The following is a 26,634-nucleotide window of genomic DNA, read 5'->3' as shown; positions in this document are numbered from 1 at the left end:
ATTTAATTTGCATTTCCCTGCCTACTAATGATGTTGAGCATGTTTTCGTGTTCTTATTTGCCGTTAATATATCTTCTTTTGTGAAGTCTCTGTTACTGTCTTTTGCCCATTATGTTGTTGGTTTGGTTATTTACTCATTATTGAGTTTTGAGAGTTTTTAAGATATATATTCTTGTTATAAGTTCTTTGTCAAATATGTGATATGCAAATATTTTATCACAATCTGTGATCTGTATTTTTATTCTTAATCTTGTCTTTCAAAGAGCACACATTCTGAATTTCGAAGTCCAATTTATCAAATTGTTCTTTTAAGGATTGCACTTTGGGTTGTATCAAAGAGGTATTTGCCTAACATGAGGCCACAAAGATTTTCTCTCAATTTTTCTCTGAAAGTTTTATAGCTTTACATTTAGATCTGTGGTCCACTTTGAATTACTTTGTGTATATGGTGTAAGGCATGTATTGAAGTTCATTTTTGAATTTATGGAGTTCAAATTGTTCCAGAACCATTTGTTGAAAATACTTCCTTTCTCACTGAATTACTTTTGTGCCTTTGTTTAAAATTAATTGACCAAATATGTCTGAGTCTATTTCTGGACTCTTTATTTTGTTTCATTGATCTATTTTTTTGTCTTGATGCCAATACCACAATTTCTTGATTATTGTAGCTTTATAATAAGTCTTAGGATCATGTAGAGCAGTTCCTCCAAATATGTTCTTTTTTTGAAAGTTGTTTGGCTATTTTGAGCCCTTTGTACTAATGTATAAATTGTTATTCAGCTTGGCAACTGCTACAAAAAAATCTGATAGGATTTTGAGCGGGAATGTATTGAATTTCAGATCTATTTGAAGAGCATTAACATCTTAATGGTGTTGAGTCTTTTAATCCATGAACATGGTATATGTGTCCATTTATTTAGTTCTTTAATTTCTCTCAGTAATGTTTTATAATTCTTAGCATATAGGTCTTGCACATCTTTTGTCAGATTTATCCCTCAGTATTTCAATGTTTTCATGTTACTATTAAATGTATTTTTTATTTCAATTTCTGTTTGCTTGCCAAAATACAGAAATACAACTGCTTTTTGTATATTGGTGTTGTATCCTGCAACATTGCTTAACTCACTAAGTCTAGGATCTTTTTTATAGATTTTCTTGTTTTTGCATGATAGTTCTGGCCAGAATCTCCAATATAATGTTGAATAGAAGTGGTGAGAACAGAAAATCTTGACTTGTTCCTGCTCTTAGGAGAAAATCATTCAGTCTTTCACTTTTAAGTATAATAGTGGCTGTGGTTTTTTTTGTTTTTGTTTTAAATAGATGTGCTTTATCAAGTTGAAATCGTTCCTTTTTATTCCTAGTTTGCTAATAGGTTGTACCAAGAATAGATACTGGATTTTGTCAAATGCTTCTTCTGTCTTCTGAGATGATCATGTGACTTTTCTCTTTTAGTTGTTACTATGGTGAATTATATTGATTAATTTTTCTAATGTCAACCCTGTATTCCTGGAATAAACCCCATTTTGTCATGTGTTATTTTTGACATTTGTTATTGGATTTGATATGTTAAACTTTTTCAAAGAATTTTTGCATTTATGTTTCTGAAGGGTATTGGTCTTTGTAGTTTTCCTCGTACAGTAAGTCCTCACTTGTCATCACTACATTCTTGGAAACTGCACCTTGAAGCAAAATAACGTATAATGAAACCAATTTTATACTAGGCTAATTGATACAAACAAGACTTAAGTTCCTATGGCATATTTCTGGTCACACAAACATCACCAAACTTCTAAATAAAGACCCCAAATACTACTATTGAACATTGAAATACATGTGAGCTATACAGACGTTTAAGGACAATTAATAAAAACAAGTGATATTATTATTTTCCAACTGGCTTATTCTAGTTCAGGGTCATGGGTGGCTGGAGCCTATCCCGGCAGTTCAGGGTGCCAGGCAGGGCCTCACCCTGGACAGGATACCCTTCCATTGCAGGGCCACTCACACACACACCCACATTCACTCAGACTGGAGCAATTCACCTCATGTGCAAATCTCTGGGATGCGGGAGGAAACCCGAGTACCTGGAGAAAGACTCATGTAGTCATGGGGAGAACTTGCAAATTCCACACAGACAGTGGCCCCAGCCTCAATTGATTTTTTTTTCTCATCAATGTTATAACAAAATGACATTGAACTAAATGATATATTATTATTCGAGGATCTGCTGTACATCTTTGTTTGGTATTGGAGTGATCTTGGTTTCACAGTACAAAGTGTAAAGCCTTCTCTCTTCAATTTCCCTGAAATATTTGTATAGAATTCGTATTTTTTTTCTTAGATGTTTGGTAGAATCGACCACAAAAACTATATGGGCTTCAAGTCTTCTTTGTGGGAAGATTTTTACCGACAAATTCAATTTCTCTAACAGATGTAGGCTAATTCAGATTATCTGTTTCTTTTGTATTGATCTTTGTTAATTTGTGTTTTTCAGAGAATTTGTCAGCTTAATTTAAATTACTAAATTTATTGGTATAAAGTTGTTTATAATGTCCACTTATTATACTTTTTAATATAGACTGTAGTGACATCACCTTTCTCGTTCCTGATATTGGTAATTTATGGGTTTTTTTCCTCCTTTTTTCCTGATAATACTGATTAGAGATTTATCAGTTTTATTGACCTTCTCAAAAAGCCAGCTTTTGATTTCATGATTTTTTTCCTATTTTTTGTTTTCTAATTTAATTAATTTTAGTTTTTTTCTTTTTGTTGTTTTTTTTTTACTCTATTTCCTTTTTTCTGCTTGCTTTGGGTTTCATTTGCTTTTCTTTTTATACTTTCTTAAGGTGGAAGACACTGAAGTTATTGATTTGAGACCTTTCTTCTTTTTTAATATGGGCATTTAGTGTTTTGAATTTTCCTCTAAGTCTGCTTTAGCATTGTCCCCCCCGCCGCCAATTTTTAGTATGTTGTGTTTTCATTTTCATTTAGTTGAAAATACTTGCTAAAGAGTGTTTTCTGACTCTTGGATTATTTAGAGATGTGTTGTTTTTCAATTATTTGGGAATTTTCCAAATATCATTGTTATTGATTTCTAATTTAATTTTATTATGGTCAGGGAACATTTTGTATGACTTGAATCCTTTTACATTTATCAATATGTTGTATGGCTGGGAATGTATTCTATCTTGGTAAATGTTCCATGTGCGTTTGAATGTGAAATATTCTGTTGTTGCAGCATTTTTGATGTTACACTATTTTTATCGTAGTGTTGTTCAAGTCTCCTATCCTTACTGATTTTCTGTTTACTTGTTCTGTCAGTTATTGAGGGAAGGTTGCTGAGATCTTAGGTGATATTTGTGGGTTTGCCTGTTTTTCCTTGCAGTTCTATCACTATTCTTCATGTATTTAGAAATTCTGTTATTAGGTGTCTAAAAATTTAGGGTTGTTATGTTCTCTTGATTAATTGGCCCCTCCATCAGTATGAAATTACTCCCTTTACTGTGATAATATTCTTTGATTTGAAATCTACCTTGTCTGATATTAATAGAGCCATTCCAACTTTCTTAGATTAATGTTAGTGTGGTATATCTTCTTCCATCCTTTCACTTTGTAAGTTTATATTTAAAGTGGGTTTCTTGTAAGCAACATGTGATTTGGTATTGCTTTTTATCATCTGACAATCTCTATATTTAATTGGGCTATTTAGATTATTTACATATAACATGACTATTGACTTGGTTGGGTTTAAACTAACCACTTTGTTATTTGTTGTTTTGTATGTCCAATCTGTTCTTTATTACCCTTTTCTTCTTTTCTGCATTCTGTTGGATTGAATTCTTTTTTGATTCTTTTTGATTTCCTTTGTTTACTTAATAAACTATACCTCTTTATTATTTTAGTCATTGCTTTAGCATTTGATCTACCTTCAAGTTATATACTAATTAATATATAGTATAAGAATCTTAAGAGTATACACTGCTATTTCTTTCCTCCTGACCTCTATGCTATTGTTGTTAAATGTTTGACTTCTATGTTTGTTATAAACCCTCCCACTCATTAGGTTGATGCAAAAGTAATTGCAGTTTAAAAGTTAAAAAATAATTTCAAGAAACACAATTACTTTTGCACTAACCTAATACTATTTTTGCTTTAAATAGTCAATTTTTAAACAGAGATTTAAATAAGAAAAAATGTAGTTTATATTAATCTACATAGTTATTATTTATGGTGCTTTTCAGTCTTTTGTGTATATCAAGATTTCCATCACTTTCCCTCTATCTGCATAAATTCCTTTAACATTTCTTACAGTGCAGGTCTGCTTGTGATTCTTTTAGCTTTTGTATGTCTGAAAAAGTATTTCACTTTTTTCAAAAGTTACTTTCACAAGGTATAAAATTCCATTTTCACAGTATTTTTTCTTTCAGCATTTTAAAGATGAGGCTCCACTGTCTTCTGACTTGCATTGTTTTTTTATGACAAATCTGCTGCCATATTTATCTTTGCTTGTCTGTACCTAATGTGTTTCTCACCTTTTCTGGGTGCATTCACCATGTTTTCTGATTTTTTTTTTTAAATCTTTTTTCCCCCCAAAAGGTTGACTATAATGTACTCAGACATGGTTTTCTTTATATATATCTTGCTTGGTGTTGACTGATCTTCTTGAACATGAAAAGTTATGTCTTAAACCAAATTTGGGAAATTTGGGGCATTATATCTTCAAATAATTTTTGTGCCTCATTCTTTCTCTCCTGCCTCCTCTCCTCTCCTTCTCATACTTTAATTGAGATAGATAGATAGATAGATAGATAGATAGATAGATAGATAGATAGATAGATAGACTCATAGGTACTGAGGTTCTAATTTTTTTCAGTCTTTATTTCTCTCTGCTGTATAGACTGTGTGAGTGTAAGTCTGTATTGTCTTCTAGTTCATAGACTCTCTTCTTTCTATTCTGCCCTTAAGCCCATTCAGGAGATTTTTAAAGTTCAGATTTTAATTTTTCATTTGGATCCATTTGTTTCTTGTTCATTATGAGCATGTTTTATTTATGTCATGCATATTTTTTTGTAGTAAAATATCATGTGCATAGTTGTAATACGCTTTTAAAATTCTTGTCTGTGAATCCCAACATCTGATCATCTTGGGTTCTGTCTCTTTTGTTTGTTTGTTTGTTTGTTTTTTATTGCTTTTGACCTTTCTCTTGAGACAGGGTATATTTTTTTGTTTCTTCACAGTCTAGACATTTTGGATTGTAACCTAGATGTTGTGAATGATACATTGTAGAGGCTCTGGATTCTGTTATTCTTGAAAAATGTTGATTTGTTTTATTTTGTTTCATCGGGCAGTTATCTTGAGTTCTCTGTAATTTCAACCCCCACCTTTCTTGTGGTGGGCAGCAGCTAAATTTCTTTTCATTTCATTTAGCTGTAGCTTTTCTGCTTATAATGTCCACACACGTGGGTAACCACAGATTTGAGCAGAGTTATTACACAAAACTTAGGTCTTCCCTCTCAGGCTCTCTCCTTGTGGGGTTTTACTCCTCACTTTAGAGCTGCTGTGGTTACTCTAGACTCTGTCTTCCGGTTCTTCAGTCCAGTGACACCTTGGAACTTACCCAATTTACCCAAGTTGTAAGTGCCGCATATGACACTGACTGATGAAAAGTCCTAGAAAACTGAAAGTCCCCCCATTGCCTTTCCTTTCTTTCAAGTGTAGACTCCCCTATAGTTTTTGCCACTTTTGTGATCTTCCCTGCCTTCGGGTAGTATTTTTGTTGGTTTGTTTGCTCATTTGTTTGTTTTTTACATCTCAGTGTGGTAGTTGTCATCTGTGAGAGGATTGGTGTGTTAGAAACTACTCTGCTATTACCACAAGCAAAACCTCCTCTATCCCAAACTTTTAAAGTTTTATCCTGAGCTCTAGGTTCTCAAGTCTCCCTTGGCTTCACCCCAAAAGTGAAGACGTTACTGCCCGCTTCCTACCTTCGCCCCAGTCTTGACTCCTGCTTTTCCTGGAGGGACTGTGTGTTCTAGTCTCTGCATTCCCATTGGTCTCGTCATCTCAGTCCAGGCTTTCTCTCTTCACACTTGACCTTCTGGCTTAGGCTTTCCTCCTCCAAACTGTTTTCAACCTCTTTGCCCAGAGCTTCCTAAAGTACCACAGTCACAGTTTCTGCCTTGCTCAGAGAGATTCAGCAGGTCTCCATTGCCTGTGATGGCAGGCTCCTCACTCGTGGGTGGTGATATATCAGTAGTTCTGTCCTTGCATTCCTTTTCACAACCCTTTCTCCATAGTTTCCTAGCTTCCCTGTAGGTAAGGGAGGCAGAATGAATGGAAGATTGTCACCTCAGCTCCACTCTTACGACTTTACTCTCAGTATGTAGCAGAAACATCTCAGAACTTCAGGGAAATGAAAAAACATGGTTTTCTTTCAGCTACATTGGCCTCCGCTGGCTTGCAGCCTGAGCATCCACAGGTATCCACAGTTGAACAGTTGGGCTCAGGATACGTCTGATCTTAGTCACCACCCTCCCTTCCAGCTTCACCATGTCCTCCATCTTGGCCCGCCTTCCCTTTGAGCAGGCATACCACACTCATTCCACGTGTCTGGATGAGTGCTTGGGAAGAACTCATTCTTTAAGGCCTAATTCCAGTTCCTATGTCTTTTCTTACATGAAGTCCTTCCCGAGTGGCTGAAAGTCATCTCTGCCTTTCTATTTATGTTTTTGAATTATTTAACATGGCTTCATTACAAGTGACAGAGACTCCTTCAGACAAGCTTAATTTTTCTAGGAGTGGGGAAGAATATATTATAAGGAGATTTGGGTGTCTAATTTACTGTTTTCCGATTCTCTAAATCCTGATCCTCTGTTCCTAAGAAAGATAATCTGATTGGCCTGGTTGGGTCAGGTATGCACCCTTCAATCCGTCTAGGCCAGGAGAGCAAGGTCACGTGACTATAGATCACATGATTATAAACATGGCAGCTTGATGTTGTGATTTTGGGTTGATCAAGGGAAAAGATGTGACCACAAGGTGGCAGGAGCATACACGGGCTTTATTGGGCAATACTTCAGCAGGTTGTGGGAGAAGCCCCTCAGGGCAGGAGTCTGTCCAGAAACTACAGTGAAAGAGTTGAGGGTAGGTACTAAGGAAGGGAGGAGGGTAAGGGAACTCCAAGGGAGAGGGAAGGAGAGGGGCCTTGTACATGTCTAGGTGATGCCATTCAGCTGCATGTCGGGGAGTCTCTAGATCAGCGAGCTCCTCGGTGGCTGAGGGTCTTCTAACCACAAGGCTCTATCTTATCAATGGCTGGCAGATGCTGGGTGTAATTTTGTGGGGTATGCAAAGCAGGCAAGCTCTAAATGGCCAAAAATCTGCTTGTTTGGGCTATTTTAAAAATAATTGGATGTGTAAAAATTTGAGTTTGGCACCAGCAGGCTTGTATGCTAACAGTTCTCAGATTGCAGTGAAGAAATAAACAACCTAGGGGCCAATATACATGGCCATCTTTGGCTAATTTATATAACACTCAGACTTATCTCTGTTGATGTTGGTAACGGGGAGGGTAGTTGAAAGGAGGAGACAGTTTCTTAAGAAGGTAGGGGCCTCTGCAATTGCTCTTCTGGCCCTCGCCACAATTGTCTAAGCATCATAGATGTTGGTGTGCATACCTTCTCCTGTAAGCTCTGTATTAGCTAAAGTACCTTTACCTTATTATACAGGGTAAATGTGAAATCATGTTTGTTGAATGAATGAATGAGTGAATGAATGAATCAACAAATGAATGAATGCTTTTCTCCTCTCTGAAATGCCTGGCATCGGTCATCTCCCTTCTGGTGCTTTCCTGGACTGGTCTTTGTAGTTTTCTCTTTTAGGGTCCTCTGTAACACTCCTTTCACACATGTCATCTTATGTGGTTATGTTTGTATTCCTCCCGAGACTATAAATTTCTGGAAGGCTTGGGATACAGCATCTATTACTTTAATCTTTCATGTTGTTAGAGTCATGCCCTGCCCGGGGAGTGGGGAACACTAACCCATTTGGTTGGGGTGCATGCCAGATGGAGGACCTGGTCCTCAGGTGAGCAGGAAGGGCAGAGTCTGAAACTGCAGTCACGTTTCAGGAAAGCCTTGGTGATGGTGGCCAAGAAGGCAACCAAATGTGACCGATCCTAGAGAAGCAGCACAAACAGGAGGTCAAGGGATAAAGTCAGTGCCAAGGAGAGTGCGGAGGAGGGCAGGCGAAGCTCTGTGGACAGGTTAAGGGGAGCAGTTCAGAACCTAGACGAAGACCAGGCGTCTTTTCTCCAGAGTGTTGACTTTACAAAGCTGCCGGGAACCAGATGCTTGGTGCCTAGCACAGAGCTTTACATGCACTAGGAGCCCACTAAGTATCATGACAGTGTTTTCCTAAGTCCCAGAAGTCAGAACTTACGTCACAGCAGAAGGACAAGGCACGGCGTGTAGAGTGCTAAGCGTGTGCTAGTCTTTGAAATTTCATTTGCTTATTTCTACACCGTAGAAGAACTTCCCTTTCCTGTGTAAGGACATAAAAGATGCAAGCACTAGAGAGTGCAGAGAGATGAGAAATTTTAGACAGATCCCATTTGTCTGCATCCCCGAAGCCTCGTCTGCACAGAGCCATCTCTGTACGTAAAATAAAGCGTCTGCTGTGTGTAGGTGCAGTGTACCCTTGGTGCTGTGTACCCTTCTTCTCCAAGGTGCACAGCTTCTGGATGAAATAAACTACTGTTCTGTGACAATTTGGATGCTTAATTTGGACAGCTTGGATGCTGGGGTTTTCTTTCACACCCAGTGGCATTTTGAAAACCCTGAAACCATTGCAAGGGGTCAGGCTGTTGACTGAGGCTCCAGTAGAGATGAGGGGCTCACCTCCTCTAGGGTCCCAGAGACAGCCACGCTGTCACAATCATGGCCGCTTAACCGTCCCTTGGGAACCCAGGGCTGCAGGAATGGTGCCTGCTGCAGGATGGGGCCCCGACCTTCGTGATTGGAAAGTCTGAATACCGAGCTTTTCATTTCATTACATGTGTCATTTTAACAGTTTTGCCCATCACTGCTCAGTTTCTTCCCAAATTGTCTTCGCTGTATTTGAAGCACTTCTGAAAAGTAAAACCTAATACCTTTCTAAATGACAACGTATGCCATAAGTTCACAGTGGCGGCCATATTCTTAGTGGCTGTAAAGCTCGGAAGAAACGTTTTTCTGCCCTTGCCCAAAGTGGCTCGTCGATCTAGAACTGGCCCCTTAGAGGAACCTGGAACACACTCAGTGTGAATATTTCACTGTTGAATGTCCCTATGCTGTTGAAATGATGATCCGTTTAAGCTCTTGGACCGCTCTTCTTTTAAGGAGAGTGCCCCTGATAGATCCATGGGAAGCACTGAATAAAGTGAAGCTAGTAGGATGGCAAAATGCACAGATGGAGTGGGGAGTATAAAATTCCTCGAAAGCGCAAGCTGAATGTGTGATGAACTAAAATTAAATGTAGTTGTGCTAAGCAGTGTGATTGCTGGAAGGAGGGCTGCCCTGACAGTCAGTGTAAGCGCTGCTCCTAACGCACGTGACCTTGACCAACCTCGTTGGGCCTTAGTTTCTATGTGAATAAAGTCTGGTTACTGTAGATGATGTCCATTTCTAAGGTGTAAGACTCTGGCTGTAAGATTGTGTAATAAGGAACATTCATTGGCATTTTAATTGTACTTAACGGAGGCAGCATGGCTGTTGTCGTGACACGTGATTTACACAGAGATCGGCCCCGAGTCAGGAGGTGAGGACAGCCACGAGCTTATAATCGCAGACGCTAAGGTCAGGAGTCTGATGGATGGTGAGACCAAGAGCAATTCCACTTACAATGACTGGCCCTTTGAGACCTGCAGCAGGAAAGCTTGAGGAGAAGCAGAGTGTTCTCCATTATTCAAGCCAGCTCTAGCGCTGGGTGATGGGACGGGAGTGTTTGGTTACCTGCCGGTTAGGACCACTCCCCATTCTCCACCCTCATCTTCCCTCACTCATCACTTTCCTCTTTTTCTAATCTCCTCTGCTCTGGCTTGTCTTATTATTATCTTGTTTTCCGTTACCAGCATCATTCCCTGCTTCTCCAATGGCCCTTCCACCTCAGCTGCTCGCATCCCGGAAGAAACAAAGATAGAACAATGTCTCCTCTCTTCTAGTTCATCTGGAGATGCTACCAACTTTTCTCTAAGTGCAGAAGAGGGTGTGTGTGTGTGTGTGTGTGTGTGTGTGTGTGTGTAAGTGAAGAGAAAGAGAAAGTTACATTTGGTGTAACGGTGGAGAGTGTATTGACATTAAAAAACAAACAAACCCAAAACAAACTCAAAAATAGTAGTACTGGAAACAGTATTGCACACCGTGGAAGCTATATTTGGGAAGTAGCTTTTGGGGATGCTGTGGGTGCCTAGTTTCATTCTTACGTGTCACTCTTATCACTTCACATGTGAAAGTCTGCCTCCATGCCTCCCGGCAGCCCTTGCTTCAAGTCCTGGAGGGGATCAGAACAAACCATCGCAATGTGTGCTGCCACTTTGGCACATTGATTATTTCAAGCTGAAGGCACTTGAGAAGCAGCCGATTCAGGAAGGGCTCTCTGCCCTCTCCTCTCTACCTAAAAATGGGGCATAACTTCCTGTGAGATAGGTACTCTCCCTGTACAAGATGAGAACATTCTTATCACTGGAACGGGGAATTGAAGCTAAGAAGAGTCTGTAAAAGGACATCTTATTAGAATAATCTTTATCTTCCATTAGTTTTCCCCATATATTTCCTAGTCACTTTGCCACAAACCCCCTTTTCTTTTGTCTTGTCACATCTCACAATTTATTACTCTTTGTAAAAATGGTCTAACCACTTTTTAGGGGCTTTCACTTCTTTCTCTGAAGCCCCCTGTGCCATATAAAAATATGAATATCTAATAAAATTTGTATGTTTTTTCTCCTGTTAAACAGTCTTTTCTCAGTTCAATTCACAGGCCCCAGGTACAGAACCTAAGAGGGTAGAAGAAAAGTCTTTCTTCCCCTAAAGTTCCCAAGCAGCTGGTCATGCTGCCACCCCGACCCCCCACCTTACCCTACCACTCCCAACCCCCCAACCCCATTATGGCTTCCTGCTCTGCCCTGGTAGATTGCAGATATAATAGTTTGTTCTAAGTTGTAGGAGAATGGGTGTGCCATCCGAGAAAGCAGCATACCGTCCTTTTTGCCTCTTGGGAGTCTTCACTGTTCATGTCAGAACTGCAAAACCTCATTAAGTCTGGGTCAGTTTAGGTCCATTGCCTTTCGGGGGTGACCTCTAAGCTCAGGGCAAATTAGATTCTGAGTGAATGTGAGTCATAATGTGAAATAGGTATAGACCAAGCAGGTCTTCTGAAAACCCTGCCCCAGGATGATTTGAATGTGAGTTGAGGAACTTTCTGGACACTAATGATTGGAGTGGAATGGGAGCAGAAGAAGCCTTTGGGAAAAGGCAGATGGGGAACTGGTCACACGTTTCAATTTGTGACTTCAAAGTTGCAATCGCCAAACTCCAGTAATATCTTTTCATTCTGAAAGGGAGGATGACCATGGTCATGGGTTTTCTGGGAGTTGAGGTGAAGCTACCCACACCCCCACTGGTCTCCTGCATGATTGGCCGTGTGCATTGGTGAGATGCAGGGAGAGGTCAGAGGACAGTGTGGGTCCTAGACGTATATTGGACACACAGTGTCATCTCTGCTTAGCTGTAGCTGTCTTCACTGCATACGCGGGACGGCCTCTCAGGAAGATTTGATTTTCTCTGGCTCCATGGATGTCATGAGACTTATTCGGGATCTCTGTCCTGGGTCTTGGAGCTGAAGCCATTCTCAAACTACACCCCAGGTTCTGTTTATAAAGAGAAGCAGGGGGGCAGCCAGTTAGAGGTTGCAGGTTTGATCCCTACATGCGCCACTGTGAGCTGTGCCCTCCACAACTAGATTGAAACTACTTGACTTGGAGCTGATGGATCCTGGAAAAACACACTTAAATGAATAAAAGTTAGGGGGGGGAAGAGAGAGAGAAACAGAGTGCAAAGAATTTTGGGAGTTGGGAGGCATGGGTTCAAGTCCCAGCTCTACCACCTACAGAGAGGGAGACCCTGCTCAAGTCATTTAACTTCTCTGAGCCTCAGGATCTTCACGTGCAAAATGAAGACTTCTCCACCCTGTCATCCAGCTTTCCTCAAATCATCCCCATTTGTGCAGGGGTTGGTCTGCCTGCCAGTTTTGATCCGCTTCTTGTCTGTGTGAGTCCTGTGACGGGGAAGGAGGAAGAATCCAGGCTGAGTGATGAATGAGAGCTGGAAGGCATGGGGAAAGCCTTTCCCCATGACGCCCATACTTGCAGGACAAGTTAAAAATAGCTCCTACAATCTATAACAACCAGTCAACTTGAAATTTCGAAGTAGTTTTTTCAGATTGAAAAAATACCATTTGCATTAGATGTAAGCAAATGATCACTGAAGTCCTTGAGTGTGATTGTTGGTACTTTAAAATTTTCATTAGAAATTAAATTCTTTCTTAATTCTGCAAATATTTAAGGGCCTATTAGATGCCACACACTGGAAAAGATGCTGGCGCTGAGTAAAACAGACAAAAACCTTGACTTCCTGGGACGGATATACCAGTGGGGAGAGGAACAAAATAAATAATACGTACAATTTGCACATAATAACAAATGCTGTGGGGAAAGATGAAGTGGGGAGGGCCTATCAGAGGTGCGGGGTGGGGGCTGTAACTACAAACCAGGTGGCCGGTAGCTTTCCCTCACTGAAGGACAATGGTAGGTGGGTACCTAGAGGACGAATTCTGCAGGTAGAGGGCACAGCAAGTGTGGGGTCCGGAAGGGGGTCTGCTCTGTCCCAGGAATAGCAAGGACACCAGGGTGGGTGGAACAGAGTGAGGGGGGGAAGATGACAAGGAGATGAGCCCAGAGTCGTGCAGTGGGTGGTGGTGGTGAAAGTGGTCGTCGGATGATGTGAAAGCTGGTGAGAGGGTTTTGAGGGACCTGATGTGACATCTACAGTTGACCCTTGAACAACGCGGTTGTTAGGGGCGCTAGCCCCCCTCACAGTCAAAAATCCAAGTATAGCTTTTTGATTCCCCCCAAACTAGTAGCTGGCTGTTGACCAGCAGCCTTACTGATAACATAAACAGTCCAATAACACACATTTTTTATGTTATGTGTATTATTTACTCTGTTTTAACACTACAGTAAACTAGAGAAAAGAAAATGCTATTATGAAAACCACAAGGAAGAGAAAGTACATTTACTGCATTTATTGAAAAAAAAATCCGCGTGGAAGTGGACCCATGCAATTCAAACTCGTGTTGTTCAAGGGTCAACTGTACTTTAAAAGGACAGATTGATAGCGATTATTTAATTTTTTTCCAGGTATCTGCCCAACCTGGGAGTCTGCTCAAAGCATGTCTACTAGAATGTCTCTTCCATGTGCTCAGAGAGGTTCTTTCCTCTTAGCAGAATGTTACAAAGGTACAAGGTCTATACTGTATGGGAATAACACGGAGTAGGCTTTGGGCAGAGCCGCAGGCGTGGTGCCTGATCTATAGACCCAGTTCCTATTGTCTTTTGCCAGGTCCCTTATGGGCCCAGTGGTTCCAGATGGAGGAAGGCTGGTTGCCTTTGAGGGGACGTGGGAATGTGGCTTTTCATGATGAGCATCAGCATTACATTGTACGGACTGGTCCGTGCTAGCGTCGGGCGTCCTATAACGGTCCTACCCTCTGGAGACAAAGCACACAGCTTTGTGCTCTGGGATGGAGCCTGGAATCTTGGTGATCTAATTTTGGCTTGACTATTATTAACTTCTGAGGAACTTTGGACAAATCACTTCACATGCCTGACTATCAGGCTGCTCACTGATAAAATGTGGTTATAATCATTTCTACTTCACAGGCAGGTTATTGATGCTTCATCATATAAATGCTTTTGAGGGCTGTTCTTAAATGTGTGATTTCCAGGCTTTAGTCGTTACATACTAGCATACCTTTTTCTTTTCTTTTTTTTTTTTTAATGGACTTTTTATTTATTTATTTTTTTTTTGGGGGGGGGGAGGGGAACAAGACTTTTATTGGGGAACATTGTGTATTTCCAGGACTTTTTTCCAAATCAAGTTGTTGTCCTTTCAGTCTTAGTTGTGGAGGGCGCAGCTCAGCTCCAGGTCCAGCCGTGTTTCTAGTTGCAGGGGGCACAGCCCACCATCCCTTGCGGGACTCGAGGAATTGAACTGGCAACCTTGTGGTTGAGAGCCCACTGGCCCATGTGGGAATCGAACCAGCAGCCTTCGGAGTTGGGAGCATGGAGCTCTAACCGCCTGAGCCACTGGGCCAGCCCTCTTTTCTTTTTTTTGAAATTCGTGTGAAATCCTCTCCCTACCTCTGTTCATTTTAATGACCGCAGAATTGACAGTAGATAGTGGCAAATGCCTATTAATGTTACTCACAGATTGTTGTGGGTTAAGAAACAAACTAGGCACTGACCTTTCTTGGCTGTTTCTGAATTAGTCACACGTCCCATTACTTGTGTATGTCAGCAGAATGACCTAAATAGAGTTAGGGTTGATCTCTTCCAGAATACGTTTTGGATTTCTCCTTACAATAAAGTTAAGGCAAGCTGATGTATGGCTTGCAAATAGAACGACCTTTTTAGCAAAGCACTTGCTCAACGAGGGAGTTTTTATTGAACGTTGATTTCTGGATGTGGTCAGATTCTCAAATTTCTCAAGTGTTTCCTGGCCTGCCCTGTAGTAGAAAGCAGTCTTCGTTTGTCACTGCCCTTTTTCCATTGGTGGCGCAACTCGATAGGGGCGAGTGCATCTTACCTGCATCTTACCTTACCACCTTGGAATCCCAGATCAGCCTCACACTAGCTGGGGTTGGGTATTTTTGATCTCTACCACTGTACTGTTAGATGGCCTTCTGGGATCACTTCACCAACTACTTAATCAGCTGCTGTTTTGCTGTGTAAGGCAGGTGGGTTCAGGGACAGTGTTTCACTAGCTCTGTAATTTTAGGCAACCTACTGATTAAGGCAAACCAGCAAACAAGACAACATTAGCAAACACCACCACAATGCCCTTGATCACAGCTGTATCTCCGGTCAAGTTTAGGCTGCAGAGATAAAATTCGACCATTACCACTTACCCAGGCAGAAACCACGCAGGGGGCTAAGTCAGGGATCACACATCTTTTCCAGCCCTTTGCTGTTCCTTCTGATATTCTGTTTCCCTGCCAGGATGAAGGTCGTCCTAGACCTCCAGGATGCATAAGGCCTGTCGAGGAAGAAAGTGCTTCATAACCAGTTCCTATCGGGTTCAGAAGCACCTGGCGTGCGTGGGGACTGGATTCAAGAGCACTGGGTGCCAGGTCTCTAGAGGAGTTAACTGGGAGTGGTGAAGTTGTAACAACTCATCCTGTGGGCCATGGTTGCTGCTGGTGAGAATTTGGTCTAGTAACGTTGTAATGTGTTGTGTTACAGAAAGTCTATACCCAGGAGAAGGTCTCTCCCAAGCAATGCAAAGCCACTCCTCAGAGATTTCCCCCAGACTTGGGATCTTGATTAGGGTGAAGGTCTTGGGGCGGTAGGGGAGTGGGGTAGAGACATGGGTGGCAGGACCAGGTTATCGCAGACGCTCCGAAACTTGCATCACACAGAGCTGTGGCTCTGTACCCTGCTCTGGCTTTCCGGTGCTCCAGTCTTCAAAAACTGGGGCTGATTGAAGGATCAGTTCATTGTGAATTATCGCCAGGACATCCAGAAGAAATGCTATCATTTTGTTCTCCCAGCGTATTAATAATTTGGTAAAAGATTGCTCACTTCTGTCACAAGCCTTGCCAACCACTTCCCATTTCCAAATGCATAGGAATCAAAACGTTCATTGTTTGGGCCTCCTCCTAGCCTTGTACCCATTCTGCAAACACGCAGGCTGCATTCTTGAAAACGTGGTTTGGGAAGAGAGCGAGCATAATGCCGCCGATTTCAGTCTTGTGCGGGTTGGTGTCCCCTGAGTGCACATGAGTGGATTAGCAATGCACATGACCACTTGGCTTGTACATTTCCTGACTGAGTGACCCAGTTAGAGGCCTGGCCCAGGGACAGGATGAACAGTGCTAGCTGGGCACTGTCAGTGAACCCTCCCAGCTGGGGCAGGGGGGCTCCTGCCATCCTAGCCAGGGGAGCAGACAAGTGTGAGAGCCAAGGGGAGAGTCCCTGTTGTTGGTTTGGCCCTAGCTCATTTCCTTTCTGGTTATGGAGATAAATAGAAGTAAGGAGAAAATCTGATGGGCTTGATATTAGAGCTTATTCAATGGTGTTGCATATGTCTTTTGCAAGCAGCCATTGTGAGTGGTCTTCTGGTTTTTCATCCCATTGTTAACCAAACTGGACAAATTTAGAAACTCCTGTGTGTCAATATGCCTGATGAGACAAAAATCATTACTGCGCCCTCCTCAGGGATGAAGGAGAGCTTCAGAATGGTCATGACCTAGTGAAAATCAGGAACTAGTCAGGCTGTGACAGAACCTCAGCCCCTGACTCCGTCTGTTCCACTGTTGTCTTTTAGATGGTGAAGTGGCTCCGTCTATAAAACGTGTGGTTGCTATGAATTATGTTGTTGGTAAGGAGAGTTGGAAACATTCTCATTTCTAGATTACCTTTCAATATTCAAATTCATGCACCAGTAGCATATGGCTGGAACTTTTATTTTTTCACTCAGATGTCTTCCAATGTGCTTCATTCAATTCCAGATCCACATCAGGTTTGAATTTTGAAAATGCCAACTGTATACTAACTGAATGTGAGAAATGAAGAAAACTTTCATGACTGTTTTTTTTTTTTTAAATAATGGTGATTTATTTTTCTGCATTTGTATAAACCAGGTGTATGGATTCCCCCCCTTTTTTGGTTCATTTGCATCTTGATAATATAGAGGGGAAAAAACAATGTTGCCAGTGTATTCTTAGCGAATTTTCTATAAGATAGTTCCACAATTGCACATATCGGACATCGAAGGAAAATGGATGGTGGTGGTCTCATCTATCACCTCTGCTAGCCAGGACCATGGCTCGACTTTGGGTGGATGGAGCAGCCTTTGTTGTCACCTGACTCCTGTGTCTGCTATGTCCTCTCAGCCTGCCCCAAATTTGGTCAGCTCGTTATCTGACTATTTTCTTCCCATTTGGGTTGAGTTCAGTTTGTAAGTGCCATTTATGCTTTCGTCGCCTACCAGGTGAGAGTTCTTAAGGTCTTTAGAACTAAATAAAGGAAGGCTTTTATCTGCTAGATTTTCCTCAGTAGTGGAGAAAATTAGTCCCAATGTGTGTTTTTTGCCTGACCTCGGTCAGAGGCTCTATCAGTGAAAATAACGTTGTTCTAGAAGTCAGAAGCCCCCCCCCCCCCAACAGGGGGAGCTCAGCTACGGGGTTCTAAGAGCTTCATAAGCTTTGTGGGGCCACTTGTGGAGACCTCTTCCCCCTACTCTCAAACATACTAAAATGCACCACGGTCCATGTGAAATATAGTTCATACATTGCACATCTTCAAAGCTAAGTTACCATTAATTGTAAAATATAGCATTATTTTATGTACCGCCAGGAAAAAAGGCTGCCTAGTATTCTAATTAGATCCACTCATTTCTGAGAGTTCAAATGTAGAAAAATGTGCATTTTAGAATTGGTGAAATATAGTTTAATTATGAGTTGAGCTGTGTTTGAGTCATTGAGATAATGCTAAATTTTGTAGATTTTATAATGATTTATTTCTAAAATAAAAAATGCTGAAACACTCATGTACCCATTACCCAACTTTGGCAGATCTCAACATTTTGCCTTATTTGCTCCAAATATTTTTTAAAAATAAATCATTGAAGACACAGTTGCTAGCCCCTGTATATCCCTTCCCCAGACCCAAGACTCATCTCTCCCTGGCCCCCATGTAAGCATCTTGAATTTGGTATTTATCATTCCCATGTATGTGTGTAAACTTTTAACATATATCTCACCCATAAATATATTTAGTGTTTTTAAAACACTGCTAGTTGTCCACCAGAATCTATTCTCTGCTTTTTTCCAATAGTAGGGCCCTGGAAGTATAGCTGGATACCGCCTGTCCCATTTACTAAGTGACTAAATTCCGGCTGATGGATGAATGTGGAAGGCATGGGAATAATGAGTGGATTTTACCTTCAATGTGAAGGAGCAAGCCTTCATGTTCCCTTTCCCCCTTATTTCTGATTGGGACGGGGACAGGTGGTAGAAAGGTACTGAAAACCATACAAATGTGGGGAACACACTAGGAGAGAGCAACAGAACACAAGAGACGATCCTGGGTCCCTGCCTTTGGGGTACCAGCTGCCCAATCACATCCCACTCGCTGCCCCACCAGACTGCCTACTATCGTGGGCTGTTTTGTGAGAAGTAAACAACCAACCATATTTTTATTTAAGTCAGTGTTATTTGATCTCTTTTAAAACAGACCCCAAAATGTTCCGATGGAAGTGGTTTCTTCTGATTATGTGCGTTACTAGGGAGTAACTGTATTAAAAACTCCCATTTTATTAAGCAGGGGGGATTAGGGTAAAACACATGAATGCAATTCACCATATCTTCAGATTAAAAAGCAAAACAAAAATTTTTTTTGCAGCTTCCCCGGTGGCAAGGTATGAGAGTCCAGTCCTGGAGTGGACATGTCCCCTTTGAGGGCACATGAATTGAGTTCATTGATTATCTTCCACATAGAGATAGAGGAAGTTCATACACACTGAGGACAGCCAGCTGCTCTGTCCCCAACTGGAGACATTTAAAGCAGTCCTCACAATATAATTTCAGAATGAAAAGCTTCTATTCCCAGGAGAACTTTTTCCCAAACCCTGACTGGGCCTCCATATGTGCATCCTAAGAGTGAGGCCTTCCTGGATCATTTCTCTTCTCCAGCAGCTGGCCCCAAAACTCCCCACACCTGCATGACAAACAGCAGAATGGGTGCTCCAGGAAAAAGACGACCCTCGCTAGCTGGCCAGCATCCTTGCAGCTCCAGGGCAGGCTACCATGCTGATTGGGCTGCTTGCTTTCTGAAAGTGATTCAGTGGCTCAGGGGCTCTGCCCAGAGGGGCCATGCCTGTGTGAGAGCCTGAGGCGGATAATTGTGGCGGGAGGGGGTACGCAGGGTCCATCTCCAATTCTGTCCTGTCCTACTTTGCAGCCCTGATGCTGCCTGCTGCCGTGTTTCCCCGAAAATAAGACCTAGCCAGACAATCAGCTCTAATGCGTCTTTTGGAGCAAAAATTAATATAAGACCTGGTCTTATTTTACTATAATATAAGACTGGGTCTATAACATAATATGACATGACATGACATGACATGACATGACATGACATGACATGACATAACATGACATAACATAACATAATGTAATATCAGACTGGATCTTATATTAACTTTTGCTCCAAAAGATGCATTAGAGCTGATTGTCCGGCTCTTATTTTTGGGGAAACAGGGTAGGAGCATACCCACTAGCTTGTCTCTAATCTCATAGGTCAATTTAGCTTCTGGCCTTAACGTCAGGTCTGGTCTTTGCTTTCCCTCTCAAAGGGCACTTGGAATAGTGCTGCAAGGCACCTGGCCTATCTTTTTGAATGAAGTGCCATCAGTTCTAATCACGCTGGATATACCTTGACCTTGGGCCTTTTCCACCTTGCAGTAAGACTTGGGTTGTCAGGTGAGTAATTCTCAGACTTCTACAGTCTATGCATTGCTTTGACAAAAAAGATCATAGGTACCTCATGCCTTCTGTGCCAACATATAACATACAAGCATTCCAAACTTCCAACAGAGGCTCCTGGAGTGAATGGGAAGGTGAGCACTGCTTTGAGTGAGACTCAACAAGCTAAACTTTGATCAATAGTGCCCGTAAATTAAATTTACGCTGGAGAAAAAACAAAACCAGGCCACACAAAATTCCTTCCCTTCAGTGGAGGCTGGAAACTCAACTGTGCGAGTCCTGTGCCATAAGAAAAAGAGGTCTAGGTAGTGTGCGAAAGTCAGTTTGTGCATTCAAGTCTGATTCATCTTCAGATTTCCTTGGACAGTTTTTGCGTCCTCAAAGATTAAAATTAGAAGTAAACATTTCCTTAAAACCAGGGCTCATATTGACTTGCCTAATAACCAGTTCACCAGAAATTCAATTCCATTTTGAGTGTTTTTGCATTATAGCTTATACCTCAAGAAATTATTGAATTTGAAAATTAAAAAACATAAACTTAATTTAAAAACAAGCTGGGTGTGCCCTTAGAAGGCTTGATTTATAAAGCTTATAATGCCAAAGAGATGGCAAAGAAAAGCAAAGGACATTCCCATGTAAAAACAGTCAAAAAGGTTTTAAATTCGCAGGCAAATTGCTCATTAGGTGACTGGCTTTAGGCTAATTGACCTAGAGTCAATAGCATCCAAAAGTTGACACTTTTGTGCTCAGGGACACTTTCTCAGGTCTGTATTCATCTTATTTCAGACAAAATTTTAATCAACTCTCTTATTTGGTTTCACAGCCCCTGGCATATTAGATGTGAATCAAAACAGTGAGGGAACATGGAGGGCCAGGCCACTTCAGTGGTGCGGAGGCCAGTTGATACCTGGACTGCCAGGGGCACTCAGAGGCCAGAGGAAATTAAAATGTAAATACAATGCTTAGAAAATCACTATAACGTGGGGTCTGTCCCTGTGTGGGTGGCCGTTTCCCCCTCCTGCCCATGCTTCTGTAGCTTCTGAGAGCACCTCGGTATCATGTACACAATGCCCTCCAAGTCATGAAAAGTATAACAGGCTAAATCATGTGCTATGTAGTTTGCCCAATTCGTTGTGTGTGTGTGTGTGTGTGTGTGTGTGTGTGTGTGTGTGTGTGTGTTTAAATACAGTCCATTTTAGAAAGTGTTTTCTCAAAAGAAACCAAATCATGGACTCCTGATTTGGAGCATTTGTTTGAAGGCCCCCAGTTTCCCCCTGCCTCTATGGGAAGTCTCCCTAGGACACTGCCCCTTAGGCTTTCTGCGGCTTCTGGAATACCACCAGGCCAACCAGGAATAAACGCAGGAGTCTGGAAACATTTACTGCTAGCAAGTCCTCTGTCACCAAAATGTGGCATGACCAAATCCAGTTAATTCTTGATATCGAGGGTACTGTGGGGAGGAGGTTGTGAATAACCCAAATCACGGTGAATTCCACTTTTAATCATCTACTAGTCCAGAATGGCTTAATTCCTTCGGGAAGTGTATTAGTCAGCTTTTCAAAGAAACATTACCAATAGGATTCACATACATACATACATACATACATACATACATAACAGGATGTGCATACATACATACATGCACACATATATACATGCATACCAATAGGATACATACATACACACTACATAATACATACCAATAGGCTATACATACACACACACACACATACATACACATCACACACATGCATGCACACACACACGCACCCATCACAGGAGACTAACTACTTTATTGCTGTTTTTTGCTGTTCCCAATCCCCTTTTCACCTCCGAAGCCCAAGGTGCTTCCCACCATCCTTCCCCTGCAAGGCCCTCTCTGAGCAGTAGCACCAGGATTTAGGGCTGGGCACCTGGGAACGAAGGGCGCTCAGGGCTTTGTGAGCAGGCTGCGATGATCTGCCTTGCTGAACTCATCCTCAAGGCTGGGTCTTCTCCTCCCACCCTTCAGAGAAAGAAGAGGGTAGGTAGGTGAGGGCAGAGAGGAGCTTTAGCTTAACCACAGCCACAGTTAATATCCACAGCCGTTAATCTGATACTCTGCATCTGTCCTTTTATACATATTGTTACTATAAGTCCCTTTTAGTCCTTTACAACCAGCTGCATTTGTGAGCCACCCAGAGGCAGGCAGCATGGTGCATGGAAAGAGCATTAGATCAGGTAGCAGAGACTATTCTGCCACTTGCTGTGTGACCTTGGGCCAGTCACTGATTTTCAGAACCTCAGTGCTCTCTACTTCAAGATGACATTGTTGATACTTGCCAAACTAATTCATAATATAATCTTGTGATAGTCAAATGGGACAAGCTATGTGAAAATGCCTGGGAATATTTGACAAATGTAGATCCAGAAACGTAGATCCAGAAATGACTCTTTTTATTGCAGTGGTTCTGCTCGTTACATTTGTAGGTACTGGTCACTGTTAAAAGGTCATCTCTGCCTGCCCTGCTAATACTTGCCGACTAGGCTTTGTACTAGACCCTAACATCATGAGATTGCTTTTAAAGCGTGATTTATCTCTTTCACCAGTAAAGTTTGTACATCTCTTTCCTGTTATGCTTTCTCTTAGGGATGAGTTGATTATTATTACCTTAGGATATAGCCAAGAATGATTCAATTTAGAAAATAATAGGAAATTTTTGCTTGACTTTGGTAGGGTAATTTTGCCATAATTCCTGCAAATAGAGAAGCGGTTACTTTAAAACGTTCCATTTCAGAGTCACAGATCGGCACTTTTAAAGACTACAATTGATTGTTTAGTGCGAAAATTGTATTCAAGTGAAGCACATCAGCATGCAAATCTAAAGTGTGGCCCTTTTAATCTAGATTGAATATTATTAACTAGCCCAAGGGATAGGGTGTAATTAAGATTTGAACAGCTTACTTTCGTCTGCTGTGTTCAGTAACCCCATTATTTAAAGTAGTGTACCAATTTGAGTAATAGGAAGATGGCCGATGCACCAATATTTACACATTTTGGCTTTTCGATGTATTGAAAGAATTTGACTTTTCTCCACCAGTTGGTCCAAACATTTGATAAGGGCAGAGATTTGAACTTACAGCAAATAAGAGAATATTCAGATTCGAGGAAAATCACATTTCTTTCTGAATGGTGGCAGATTTCCATCTTGTTACTGACTCACTCATTCTAATATCTTCTTCCATGGGTTTGGGACAGATGAAGCCCTTGTTGAAGGTTTATGCTTTTGTCTAATTAAAACTATTGGCTTTACAGCCGGCTAATGCAGCTCTAGCTGGAAGGGAAAACAACTCTTAGCTTGGATCCACTTCAGAAAGTTTGCGAGACCTCCCTCTGCCTTTCATAGAACTGATAAGGCACAATGCTGATAGCATCTTTATTCTGGTGCAATTCCTCGATAGCTGTTCTTCTTCGGTGAGACAAGATGCTCACCTTTTTGTCCTACCCACACCGTTTTAAAAGAAAGAGCCAAAGTTCTCCATTTCTCCCAGGAGAAGTTAGTGAAAGGATCTATTGCAGAGCTGCACCACCTTAAGCGGATACCCAGCAGACGAGGTTGGCACACAGCTTATTTCGGCCATCCGTATTGCCAGGTGTAGCACACGTATTTAGTACATCATTTGATAATGCTAAAAAAAATATTAAAGCAGTGTGAGACTAAAGGAGAAAGAAGATGAATGTTAGCATTCCCCTGGGGTTCATGGGTGAAGGAATTAACACAGCGTGGCACTCTACCCTAGCTGTGTTTGTTTCCATGGCAACAGCTACGTACATGTTTCAGACTATCTACAGTGACACAGTTGCAGAAATAGTAGCTTGCAGGTTTCTGATATCGCATCAGTGGACAGGCAGCACGCACTATATTAAGTAAGTGTAAAAGAATTTAAAATATAGCTCTGATTCAGCTGAGCGATGAATCGGGGGGTTTGGCATTCCCCTGCCTCACGACAGCAAAATCTGGGCAAAGTTGAAAGTTGCAAGATTCCATTCAAACAATTGTCCTTGCTTGGGTAAGTATCATCAAATGAAACAAATGTGAGGGAGTTACGAAGGGAAGAAAATGGCCTTGGCAGATGACATATTTAAGAAAGATATTGTCAGTGAAGCTAATTTTTTTTTTTTTTTTGGAGGGGGGCAGTGATGGGTAAGGAATGAAAGCTTTGGTTGAAAATAGCTGAGTGTTAAAGCAAATCTAATGTGCAACAGAATCTTTAACTGCGGCTGAGTTTATGGCAACTAAGGTCTTTGAATGTATCTTTGTGGAAATTGCTTTTATATAAAAATGATCAGGCAAGGAACAGAGAGGTTGATTGTGCAGTTAAAAGGAAATTGGGGCTCCATTGTCTTTTCTGAATGCTTATGTAAATATCTCTCTCCCCGTGGTGACCCTGGTTTGTCTTTGACATTTGCTGCTACTTTTTGGTACCATTTGCTGGGTCTCTGTGTTTTTATTACGCTGCCACATTGTAGCCTGGTAAGACTTGAATGCTGGTTAGAGAGCAACCAAATAAATATGATAGACTTTGTCAGTGTGTGACTTTACAATCAAATTGTACAGTAATTTAAGAGGAGAAGTGCTCAAATTGGTATTTATTTACATGCTAGACCTCTGCTTTTGAATAGCAGCCTAGGTATTAGGTTAATGGATTTCAATGTGCACGTTACGATTGCGGGAGCTTTCAAGTATGTTGTAGTTCAATTTATACTGAGTTTTTTAATGTCAAAATATTTTTATGTATGCCCATTATTCAGTTTAAGCCTGCATTTACCTTATAGTTTTATTATGCGTGTATCAGTGAAGAGAATGTAAAATGGCATGGTAATTTAAGTCAATCTGTTCATTTGAGGAGAATTCATTTTCTGACCATAGGTGGACTTTTACAGAAAGTGACACATGAGACATGCGACTCTTTTGTAGTGTCTGAGACTATTTTTCATGTGTGTAGAGAACTACCTCGCTCCTAGTGTATGTTGTTTTTTCACAGCAATTATTTGATTAGATGTCAAAAGAACACCTATGGGTGGGGGTGTGTCTGGAGCTTCCAGAACACCTGGGTAGATGGAGGGCTGGGCAGTTTTTGCATTGTAAGTCAGGGACTTGAACCCTAGAATGTCTGACAGCCCAGTGGGTAGACACAATTTGCTTTTCTAAATAAGGCCATCCAAAATGAAACTAATGTTGAAGCATCCCATTTATGCCTATCTGCAGCCTGAGCCACCCAGAGATGGGCAGTTAAGTACGTCTTCAATGCAGAATTGCTTTTTATGGAGGTTCAGATCAAAGGGCTGCTCCTGTCTCAGAGGAGGCTCCCTACACTCATCCCTGTGGAGTTGGGAGATACAGCCCATCTTTGGGGCCCAGGAGAGGGCAGGCTTGCGGACCCCTCCCCCACGCCCGGGCTTGTCTGGTGGGGCCCTCTGTATCATGGTGGGCAGCTTCTCTCTGTGACAGCTGCAGGAAGCCACCTGTGCTTGGCCTCCCAAGGCAGAGGAACCAGATACCATTGGCATGAGGGTTTACATCACGTTCTGCTATTATTACATTCGGAGGGGCCCTGGAAACCTTGGGCTCATTAACCTTGGGCTCTGAAACCGGAAGTCAGAAAAGTTTCAATGAACTGCATTGGATGAGTAGTTCACCATTTGTCTGTTTGGGAGTGATAGAGCAGGCCCTTCCAACAGTTGGGACATTTGTATATTTTTTTCATCACCCAGGAATATTTTCCAGTTTAAAAAAAAAAAAAAACACAGAAAGAAAAGAAAACCACCAGTCTATGCCATGTTATTTTAACTCTTTCATAAGAATAGAAAAACACATACACCTAAATGCCAAGCCTTAGGCCAAACCAGTCAGTCGAATTTAAATCCTGGCAGTGCTTGTAGGAAATTCAATTGCTTCCATTTGAAGGGCCAGGAAATTGATTTGGAAAAGAAGAAATAAGTTTGAGGGATTCCCAAATAGTGGCAGTATGGAATGAGTAAGAGAAAAATGAAGGTACAGACTGATCTCATTACCAGTCTTAAATGGTAATAGAATTGCCAGAATCAACTTCCTGAGGCGGAGCTCATTTGGCGTCTCTGCTGCCCAGTAACTGCGGAAGGTGCTCGGTGGTCACAGGGTGAAAGGCAGTCTGCAGGCCGGCGTCCAGGGCTTTCCCCCACTGGCCCCTTCCCAGCCTGCCCTCTCACGAGGTCCTCTTTGCCCTGTGCATCCTGTGCCTGCCCAAGGGCACAAAATAACATGTCCTGGCCTCTGCTTTTGGTGCGGCCTCTGCCCAGGTGCTTTTACTCTCATCTTTGATTTGTGAGGCCCAGCTTCAATTCTACTTTCTCCATAAAACCTTACAGATCTCCCCCGCCCCCCCCGCCCTCTTTGGGAGGAGTTCTCCGTCTTCCATGTTCCCGTAACAGTTTCTTTGTCTTCAATGAGAGCACTTGTTTACACTATATGAAGATGACTTGTGTCTCTTCTTCACGGAGATGTGAGCGTGTTAAAGACAAAGGACCATGACCTATGCAGCCTTATAGCTTTCGCCCCACCGAGGACGGTACTTCAAACTGTGGTATTGCATCGAATTCTTAAGCCCTTGTGAAGATTCACATCATTGCACGATCTTCACATGCACATATTCTCTGCTTAAAGAGCCTGTTGAACATGAAGATTAAAGATGCTGTCTATCTCAGCACCAAAGCATCCGGACGAGTCCAGCCACTTTCAGAGGCTCCAGACTTCGGGTTGTTTGGCAGCGCCTAAACAGAGACCAAGGGAGTGGCTGATTTTTTTATTTTCATTTATTTTT

At 41.7% G+C, this 26,634-nt stretch overlaps 1 protein-coding gene across 5 annotated transcripts in view; it reads left to right on the top strand.

The window, feature by feature from the left end:
• FOXN3 (forkhead box N3) overlaps positions 1–26,634 on the top strand; it is a 373,286-nt gene that overhangs the window by 66,267 nt on the left and 280,385 nt on the right. Inside the window, exon 1 of one of the 5 annotated variants that reach the window (XM_074327056.2) lies at positions 23,704–23,844. The exons of 3 other annotated variants lie outside the window; for them this stretch is intronic. The gene's annotated coding sequence lies outside the window, so the exon portion shown is untranslated. Of the gene's footprint in view, positions 1–23,703; positions 23,845–26,634 lie in introns of those variants that run through there. One more of the 5 variants, XM_074327058.2, reaches the window with a different exon arrangement.

Source organism: Rhinolophus sinicus, chromosome 3 (genome assembly GCF_057876585.1).
Source record: "Rhinolophus sinicus isolate RSI-liver-muscle chromosome 3, RSI-T2T, whole genome shotgun sequence".
Taxonomy (NCBI): domain Eukaryota; kingdom Metazoa; phylum Chordata; class Mammalia; order Chiroptera; family Rhinolophidae; genus Rhinolophus; species Rhinolophus sinicus.
This window is presented reverse-complemented; position numbering and strand designations above follow the sequence as displayed.